Here is a 10,320-nt window from a genome sequence, read left to right as displayed (position 1 = left end):
TGCTTGTATTCCTGCTCTTGCTGTGTTTCTGTCAAATAAATAAATAAAATCTTAAAAAAAGTCCCAGTTACTTATTAGTATAATTCCTTAAATATTAAGGCTTTGAGGAAAAAGGGAGTTCCCAGTGAAATTATGATGGTGGATCTTAACAGTGTGGAGTACTTTACTTAAATGCACAGTCCATATGCTCTATTATTTGTGTGTAATGATCTGGTGAATTGTCAATCTGTCCTTTTTAAAAGAGTGTGTGAGGGGGCACCTGGGTGGCTCAGTCGTTAAGCGTCTGCCTTCGGCTCCGGTCGTGATCCCAGGGTCCTGGGATAGAGCCCTGCACCGGGCTTCCTGCTCAGTGAGGAGTCGGCTTCTCCCTCTCCCGCTCCCCCTGCTTGTGTTCCCTCTCTAGCTCTCTCTCTCTCTCTGTGTCAAATAAATAAATAAATAAATCTTTAAAAAAAAAAAAAGAGTGTGTGAGAAAATTAAAATGTACATAAATGTACATGGCTGAAATAGGGCTTCATGTTCTCATGTTTGGAAAATGTGTTATCATCACATAGTGGGAACAAAAACATTCAGGAATTGATCTTTGAAATCATACTGGAGCTGAACATGACATGTAATTTGACATGTAAATACGTAATTCACACACGATTTCTCAGAAATGAATGAAATGTGGCCGAATATTTCATTTTCTTCATTGCATTTATCACCACCTGAAGTCACTTCATTTACTTACTTGTGTACTTTGTCATTGTCTGTCTCTTCCACACTCAAGTGAAACTCCATGAAGCAAGGGGTGTAGTGACTTGGACACGATTGTACCCCTGGAGCCCATAACATTGCCTAGAACGTAATAGGTGCTCAATAAATATTTATTGCATGAAGGAATTAATATAAATTGAAAAATATTCAGTGCACTGAAGTGTCGTGAAATATACTGAAGTATATTTATGTATTTCTGAAATCAACTTGATGAAGTCTCCACGGCGGCAACACCCATCAGCTTTACTAAATGCCCTGTTATTAGATGGAATTGATACGTTTAGTAAAGGAGTATAGCTAGAGTGTAAAGTTCCAGGAACCACACTACACTGGTTAGAAGCAGCAAGCCCCTGTACTTCTGAAACAAATAACGCAACATATTTTAAGAAAAAAGAAAAAGAAGAAGATAGCAGGAGAGGAAGAATGAAGGGGAGTAAGTCAGAGGGGGAGACGAACCAGGAGAGATGATGGACTCTGAAAAACAAACAGGTTTCTGGAGGGGAGGAGGGTGGGGGGATGGGTTAGCCTGGTGATGGGTATTGGGGAGGGCACATTCTGCATGGAGCACTGGGTGTTATGAACAAACAATGAATCATGGAACAGTACACCAAAACAAATTATGTAATATATGGTGATTAACATAACAATAAAAAATTTTAAAAAAAGAAATTCTATGTCAATTTTAGGAATTTTTTTCATTTCTGTAAAAAATGCCACTGGCATTTTGATAGGGATTGCACTGAATCTGTAGATTGCTTTGGGTAATAAGGACATTTTAACAATATTAAATCTTCCCAATTATAAAAAAAAAAAAAAAGAAGCAGCAAGCCCGTCAGTGTGAGATTTCAGCAACAGTTCTTCTGTTACTGAAGCTTTCTTCTTTTTCACTGAAGCATGCTGTCTTGTTGCAGTATACTTTATAAGGGAGATATGCACACATCTCAAGTGTATACTTGATATGTTTTGATAAATGCATATACCTATGTAACCCACACACTGATCAAGATAATAGAACTTTACATCATTCCAGAAAGTTCTTCTATACCATCTTTTAGTCAATCCCCCTTTCCCCTTTCCCCTAAGCAACTTCTGTTCTGATTTCCATCACTATTAAGTTAGCTTTGCTTGTTCTTGAACATCATATGAATGAAATCATTCAATATGTACACTTTCATGTTTGGCTTCTTTTGTGCAGTATGCGTGTGAAATGTATCAAGGTTGTTGTGCTTTTTAGTAATGTGTTCTTTTTTTATTGCTGAGTAGTATTCATTTGAAATTTGTAAAATTCATCCATTTTCCTGTTGATGGACATTTGGAATATTTCTAGTTTGGAACTATTATGAATAAAGCAGTTGTAAACTTTCTCAGATGAATCTTTGCGGACACATGCCTTACTTTCTCCTGGACAAATATGTAGAAGTGGAAGTGATGAGTCATAGTGTAAGTGTATGTCTATCTTTGTGAGAAGCTGCCAAACAATTATCTGAAAGTTAAACAAGTTTACACTCGCACCAACAATGTATGAGTTCCAGTTGCTCCACATAATGGCCAGTATTTGGTATTGTCAATCTTTTAAATTTTAGCCATTCTAATAGGTGTGAAATAGTAATAATTGTGTGTTAACTACCAGTTCTCTGATGATTAATGACATTGTGCATCTTTCTATTTGCCTATTAACCATTTATATTTGTGTGTGTGAAGTGTCTGTTCAAGTCTTTTGCCCATATTTTATTTGGGTTTTTGTTCTTTTTATTGTCAAGGTATAAGAGTTCCTGATTTATTAGAGATATACATCCTTTTCCTGATATTTGATTGTGAAATTTTCCTGAGTATTTTCTCCCAGTCTCTGGATTGCCCATTTTTTTTTAAACCTGTATTTTGATGACCAGAAGTTTTCAATTTTGAAGAAGTCCAGTTATCAATTTTTTGATGGCTTCTGCTTTCTGTGTCCTGTCTTTGAAATCTTTGCTAATCCCATAGTTGCAAAATGTTTTCCTGTTTTCTTTTAGAATCTCCATTTCTAAATAGATTTTTTCACATTCTTAAAAAACAACATTCAAGTTTTACCTACCTTTTTAGGAACTCTCAGAAATGCTAGAACTCTGTGTAACTGCTGGGATTCTTTATTGAAAATTATTTGGCCAATTTTGGTTGATAAAAGATGCATTCAAATAATGAATTATTATTTATTTTTTCCAATTATATTTCAAGAACTACATTTTATTATTTTATTTTATCAGAGAAATGAACACTAAAGACAATTCTGAATCATTTGTTTTAATGGAGGACAACATGGGCACAGAAGCCCTGTCTTGGGTCATTTTATTATTATTATTTTTATGGTTGCAGGTCTTTTTTCCTGTTTTTATTTTCCGATTATAACAATTGTACTACTTTTTATTTCATTAGTAAGCTTTACTAGTCTAAAACAGGTAGCCCACAAGCATTTTGGAAGATGGAAGTGAGCTGGTCTGAGATTGAATTTTTTTCCTTCATAATCTAGGAACAGTAAACCTAGAGCTGACTGAAATATTTCATCTTCTCATGTTCTGTTGTGTTGATTGCCCAAGAATTTCAAAAGAGTTCATAAAGGTTTTCCTGGTTAAAGCTATATTAGGATATCTCTAATGTTAAATCAAATCACAGAATAATAGAAGCAGCATGGATTTGGATTCTGAGGATCCTGAGTTTGAATGCTCTCTCCCCCAATCTATTATTACCCATATGAATTTAAGCAAGGCACGTAATTCCTTTGAGCATTATTTTCCGCTACAGAATGGGATAATCCTTACCTGTCAGAATAATTTTTAAAAATATTTTATTTATTTATTTGAGAGAGAGAGCATGAGCAGGGGGAGAGGCAGAGGGAGAGAGACAGGGATAAGTAGCCTCCCCACTGAGCAGGGAGCCTGTTGTGGGGCTAGATCCTAGGATCCTGGGATCATGACCTGAGCCAAAGGCAGATACTTAACCAGCTGAACCACCCAGGGGTCCCTCTCAGAATAACTGGAAATATGAAATGTAATCTTTTATGTTTAATGACTGTCAAGTAGTTGGTGTTCAGTAAATATTACTCCCCTCCCACCTTTTCTAATTCTTTTTTTAAACTTCATTTTAATTTCAGTGTAGCTAACATACTGTGTTATATTCATTTCAGGTGTACAATACAGTGACTCAACAATTCCATATATTACTCAGTGCTCATCGAGTAAAGTGTATTTTTAATCCCCTTCACCTACTTCACCCATCTCCTCATCCACCTCTCTTCTAGTAATCATCAGTTTGTTCTCTATAGTTAAGAGTCTATTTTTTGGTTTGTCTCTCTCTTTTTCCCCTTTGCTCGTTTGTTTTGTTTCTTAAATTCCACATATGAGTGAAATCATATGGTGTTTGTCTCTCTCTGACTTATTTCACTTAATGTTATACTCTAGATTTGTTCATGTTGCAAATGGCAAAATCCCATTCTTTTTTATGGCTGAATAATATTCCATTGTGTGTGTGTGTGTATTTTTATATATCTCACATCTTTATACATTCGTCTATTGATGGACACTTGGGCTGCTCCCATAATTTGGCTATTGTAAATTATGCTGCAATGAACATAGGAGTGCATGTATCGTTTGAATTGGGGTGTGTGTGTGTGTGTGTGTGTGTGTGTGTGTGTGTCTTTAAATAGGCTCCACACCCAGGATAGAGACCAACGCCGGGCCTCAGCTCATGACCCTGAGATCAACACCCAAGTTGAGAATAAGAGTCACACACCCAACCAACTGAGCCACCCAGGCCTCTCTGAGTTAGTGTCTTTATATTTTTTAGGTAAATACCCAGTATTGCAATTGCTGGATCATAGGGAGGTCTATTTTTAACTTTTTGAGGAACCTCCATACTGTCTTCCAGAACAGCTTCACCAGTTTGCATTCCCACCAACAGTGCATGAGGGTTCCTATTTCTCCACATCTTTGCCAACACTTGCTATTTCTTGTGTTTTTGATTTTAGCCATTCTGAGATGTATGAGGTGATATCTCATGGTGGTTTTGATTTGCATTTCCCTGATGATGAGTGATATTGAGCATCTTTTCATGTGTCTGTTGGTCATCTGCATGTTTTCTTGGGAAAAATGTTTATTTATGTCCTCTGCTCATTTTTAAAAAAGATTTTATTTATTTGAGAGAGAGAGAGTGAGTGAGCACACGAGTCGGGGAAGGGACAGAGGGAGAGAGGGAGAGGGAGAAGCAGAATCCTGGCTGAGCATGGAGCCAGATATAGGACTCAATCCTAGAACCCTGAGATCATGACCTGAGCCAAAGTCAGACACTTAACCAACTGAGCAACCCAGGCACCCCCTGCTCATTTTTAAATCAGATTATTTGGGTTTTTTTTTAGTGTCGATTTGCATAAGTTCTTTATATACTAACCCTTTATTAGATATGTCATTTGCAAGTATCTTTTCTCATTCAGTAGGTTGTCTTTTAGTTTGTTGGAATCTCTTGGAGTCTCCAGAGAGATTCTTAAGGGTCAAAGGATTTTCTACAGGATTTTTAAAAGAAACATTTTTGGGGGGATAATTGTCTTAAAATATTGAAATAAGCAGAATCTGACACATTGGAATAAGTTGCCATGAGATTCCAAAGTGAATTTGCATTTACATTTGCCATTTCATCTTACTGAGCTAAGGGACCATCAATGTGACAGTGTATATAACTGGCTGGTATTTGGTTGTTGTGTCTTGCTAGTTAAGTGATAGCAACGGCCAGTGCCTGCCACTAGACTTATGTTGTCTATGAAGGCAAAGTTTCTGTTTCCTAGTGATAATATGAATAGCATTTTCAATGACCAAGATTTTAGTTTATGTTTTTAACAAATCAATACTTTGATTTCACATCATGAAAATGACATGCCACTGAGTAATGTACTATTTTGTAGAGGCTAATGGGAAATGAACAGAGGCAGACTAAATAATATAAATGATGTATTTGTACCAAGTGAAAGCCAAAAGCTTTCAGGACATTCTATACAAATAAAGATTTAATGGTAATTTGAATATTCTAAATTGAAAACAGAGTGGAAGCAATAATAATAAAATCTGATTTATGATCAATTTTGAAATGATGTAAATGAGATACTAATTGCCTCTGTGAAACTCTGCATTCTCAAGCCTCATTCATGGCAAACATAGTGCTGAGCCTGTTTGAAAAACCACAAGGCCTGTGATGTCTGTGTCAGACTTGTTTTGTAGGAACCTGTATGCCTTGTTTTGGGGGTGAGAGGGCATTTCTGATTATACAGATTCTCTGTTAATTCTTTTCTATCTTGCCAACAATTGTTGAAATATTAGCCAATATAGTCCCAAGCACATAGACAATAAAACACTATGAGAGGCCTAGTTCTGTCTTTATCTTCAACAGCCTATGAGCTCAGGACTGAAGTAAAACAAACAAAAATGTTAAAAAATATTTCTAAGAATTTAAAACTAACTTTGGATATTCTTTTCTTGTTTCAAATTTCAGCAAAATTTGATTATACATTTCATGCTGATTTCAATTATATTATTATGCTAACTCCATTTATTGAAATAAATAATACAGCTTTAGATTTATCAAGTAACATACTGACATTCAAGGATTTCTCACTAGCAGAGTGTTAAGTATGAGGGCTGATTTTCTTGAACTGAACCTTATTTCTTAGGCTGTCAGTGCCCATCTCTACTGTATACTGTGTCCTCATTCCATAGATGTTAAAATAAGAAAAAAATGTATGTTCCAGTTTCTGTAAAATTTGTATAATCTGTGTAATTTGGTTGCAAACAAAGGTTGTTTTTTTCAGAGCTTACTTAACATGAATTAGTATTCTCTGCAATTGTCACCACACAGAAAGACTATAGAACTGAACCTGAGGCTACATCTTTCCCCTATCAAAACCAACAATGGTGATTTAGTTTCAGCCAAACACATCATCTACTGCAATAAATTAATGTTTATTTGGCTTGCATTGATTTGTAGTTTTGTATTTAATTTGAAAATTTGCTTTGGTTTTAGAGTTTATAACAGTTGTAAGAGTAAGGAGTTTATGCCCAGTTTTATGTTTATACATATTTAAACAACAACAACAAAAATAGAAGAATTTCAGCAATACTAGGGGTCTAAAGAGAATTTATTGCTATAAAAGGGGTCAAACATAAGTCGCCTGAGAAATTCTGTTCTAGCTCTTTAATAGCACATTGTTCAGTAGTGCCATGACATCTGATAATTCAAAGCCGTTATAAAGATTTTTTTCTCCCAAAAGATTTGATCTCTTGTGAAGATACAACTTTTTGTTCTGTATATGTCAACACTTTTTTTCTTTTTTTAGAATATAAAGTGTTTAAATGTGGTCATCCTGCAGTGTAGCCTGACTGAAGGAGCTTACAACTGGTAGAGACCTCAAGTTCATGACCCTAGAACTCTGACCATCCTTCCAATTATAGATTCCTGTAACCATGTAACCGTTAATAAACTGTTTGGTTGTAAGGTTTCTAAAGAGAGCAAGAACATGAAAGGGTTTTTATATATTTCTTCAAATCTTACAACTGAACATCAATTTACTATTTTTTAATAGCTTTGAAATCAGAACTGGCTTATTGGAGAAAAGCCATTAGAAAAAATATATCAAGCATATTTTATTTGTAATTGGACAATTTAACTCAACAGGCATCTTGTTTCTGCCTAGTTTTTTTTTTTTGAGGAGGAGAAGAACGTAGTGTTTTTATTACTTTCAAAAGCTGTGAAAGAAAAGGATTATAATAAACAAAGGGAAAGATAGGTTTACCAATAATCTCTATAGGCTGTTTCTTCTCTATTTTTGTCTCAGCAATACCAGAAACTTTCACAGCGTTTCACACTACTTTCTTGTAATACATCATAAAATTGGGTACCAATTTAAAAACTTCTCAATATTACTGATCTTTCTCAGGTTTTTATTTCAAAATATTGTGTCATATTTTCGGAGAAAGGGTAGGACGACCACAGCCTGAAGAAAAAAGCGAAACTCCATTTATTATACGCAAATATACCATATTACTTATTAAGGATGCCATTTTAACACAATGCCGGCAAACCTATGTCCTTCATTTTATTTCAGTATATAGAGTACTGTAACCACTTCAATATCAGAGGCTTTTACCTGTGGCCGTCATTTCACAATACACAAGGCTGTGACTTGAGCAGTATGGTCTCTGCAGTAGTTAAAATCAAATATTTAACACTAACATTCCAGTATTCCCTGCAAGTAGGTCTGTCCTGCGTGTTTGTGTCGTAACAGAGCTAGGGTTAGGGTGCGGGAAGTGTAAGGAAGTACAAGAATGATTCTCCAGTCCAACTCTCATAGCGTAATTCCTCGAATCCACCTTTCAGGTCAAACAGGTGCGCTTAACCGCGTTCTTCAGTGTTCTAGCGGGCTGCAGGCCGGGTTCCAAGACGGCCTTACAGGAAGACACCTGTGAAGGGCGTGGCCACCCATCCGGGCTCCTCTGCACGCCCTTCCCGGTTCCCTGTGGCGCCTGCGCAGAATGGACTCAGGCACGAGACACGTGCAGGTGCTCACTGAGCCCGGGGCAATCTAAAGGGTGGCGCTCCGTGTTCCGAAAGGAGTGGTCAGATTGTTGGCAGGCATCTCCCGGAGGGTTGGACGCAGAGCTTATTTCAACGAAGTCTTCTGGAACTGGCATAAGGCCCCTGGGTCACGGCTGAAATATCGGTGACGCTACATACCTACTTTGCTTGGAGGACCCGTGCCCGACCCCGCGCCCCGGTGTCTCAGCAAGTCAACCGATTCACAAGCCCTCAGGGAGACTTCAGTCGCGCCAGCCTGTGCCCTCTTCGCACCACGGCGGCCTGACGGCCCCCTCGTCCGCTGCTTGCCCGGCCCTTGAGGCGCCCCGCTCACTGAGGCTTCCGCCGTGCTCGCCACTCCCGGCATGCTCCGCGGGCCCAGTGCGACGGCCACAGGGCCCACAGTCCCAGGCCTGGGTCCCGCGAACGGCCCCTTACCCAAGGTGCTCCGGGCGCGGCGCTCATTTGCATATGCCACCCGACAGGGAAACTCGGCAGGCCGTCGCGGCCCAGCCAGCGTAGCGCCAAACATGCGAGCCTCGTGGGTGGCTCCGTGTCACCACAGTTCCCCCAAACATTCCGTGGTCACCGGGGAGGCGCACGTTTCTGTCACCCTAACTAAGAAAGGTGAGAAGCTGCCGTGCCTTATATAGGTGTTGGGCAGGTGTAGTAGCGTGCTCGCTTCGGCAGCACATATACTAAAATTGGAACGATACAGAGAAGATTAGCATGGCCCCTGCGCAAGGATGACACGCAAATTCGTGAAGCGTTCCATATTTTATGCAGCTCCCCAGCGAACTGCCAGTCTACGGATTAAGCACCAGAATGGGATTTGGAAAAGTTCTGGCGGTCTGTTTCAACTTTCACTAAGCATTTCCGGTAGCAGCTACTAGCCCAGCACACCTGGGAGGTTCTCCGGGGCTTCCGGGAAATCCTATGTCCTTGGAGATGAGACTTGACCTCCACGGCCCCCGGGCATCTTCATGGCTGCCCGTCACGTCACTATTACTAAGTGACCTAGGCAATCCTAGTATCTGCATCGAACGCTCGTTCTCATTGGTTAAAATCTGTTTTGGGTTTGGGCAATCAACTTTCCTCTTAGTCAAATTTTCCATCACAGAATCCGTCTGATTTAGGCAAACCAGCATTTCTGGGTGCTCCTTAAATGCCAGGTGAAAACAGGCATACAAAAGCGGTCTCAGAAGGACTCGCGAAAGCAGATCCGAATGGGCTTGACGCTTCTGGCCAGTTCACTTAGTCCTGGAAATCTAGGATCCACAGGCCACCGCCAACATTGATCTCATCCGGTGTAACCGCTACTCCTTGGTAAAAGTCCCTGCTTTAATGCAACTCGCAGTGACACAGAGCGTTTACACTCAGGTCTAAAACGACCAAAGAATGTCACATCGTAGGCGCAAGAAATGTGCACTAATGTTGCTTCCTTCCTTTAACAAGGATTCATTAATTTAGCCATAATTTAGCAATTTAATAATTTAGAAGTGATTTTGTAAGGATTCATGGACCAATTCATGCGCTAGTGTTCTACTACCCAACAGAGCCAATACTCTTGGCGCCTCGAGTTTATGTTGTTGAGGGAGACGAGATCATACGTTAAGTCTATTTCAGAATTCCTAAATTCTGTAAGGAAACACAAGTTGACATTTTCTCATCTCCGAGATATGTACAAACGACACGTTTGCACATATTTTGCCAGGTGCAATTCAGCTTCTTTCACAGGCCATAGACTGCTCTACAGCAGTATTTTTCTAGTGAAATGTGACAATTTCATTATTCAAGTACTTTAACCGGTACCGACCATTTCCTCAGAGCTACTCGGCGAAGAGAGGCAGTTTACTGGGGAGCTGCATAAAATATGGAACGCTTCACGAATTTGCGTGTCATCCTTGCGCAGGGGCCATGCTAATCTTCTCTGTATCGTTCCAATTTTAGTATATGTGCTGCCGAAGCGAGCAC

At 39.1% G+C, this 10,320-nt stretch overlaps 2 non-coding genes across 2 annotated transcripts; one reads left to right on the top strand and one right to left on the bottom strand.

Moving 5' to 3' along the window:
- Window positions 1-9,020: 9,020 nt before the first annotated feature.
- LOC114217993 (U6 spliceosomal RNA) lies at window positions 9,021-9,127 on the top strand. The gene has a single exon (XR_003611078.1). It is a non-coding gene; the product is annotated as a U6 spliceosomal RNA (small nuclear RNA).
- A 1,086-nt stretch (window positions 9,128-10,213) lies between these two features.
- On the bottom strand, window positions 10,214-10,320 carry LOC114217992 (U6 spliceosomal RNA). The gene has a single exon (XR_003611077.1). It is a non-coding gene; the product is annotated as a U6 spliceosomal RNA (small nuclear RNA).

Source organism: Eumetopias jubatus, unplaced genomic scaffold (genome assembly GCF_037043125.1).
Source record: "Eumetopias jubatus isolate StellerSeaLion01/CBP00866 unplaced genomic scaffold, mEumJub1_p1.0 scaffold_7, whole genome shotgun sequence".
Lineage (NCBI taxonomy): Eukaryota > Metazoa > Chordata > Mammalia > Carnivora > Otariidae > Eumetopias > Eumetopias jubatus.
Note: the sequence above shows the minus strand (reverse complement) of the source record. Positions and strands in the feature narration are given on the sequence as shown.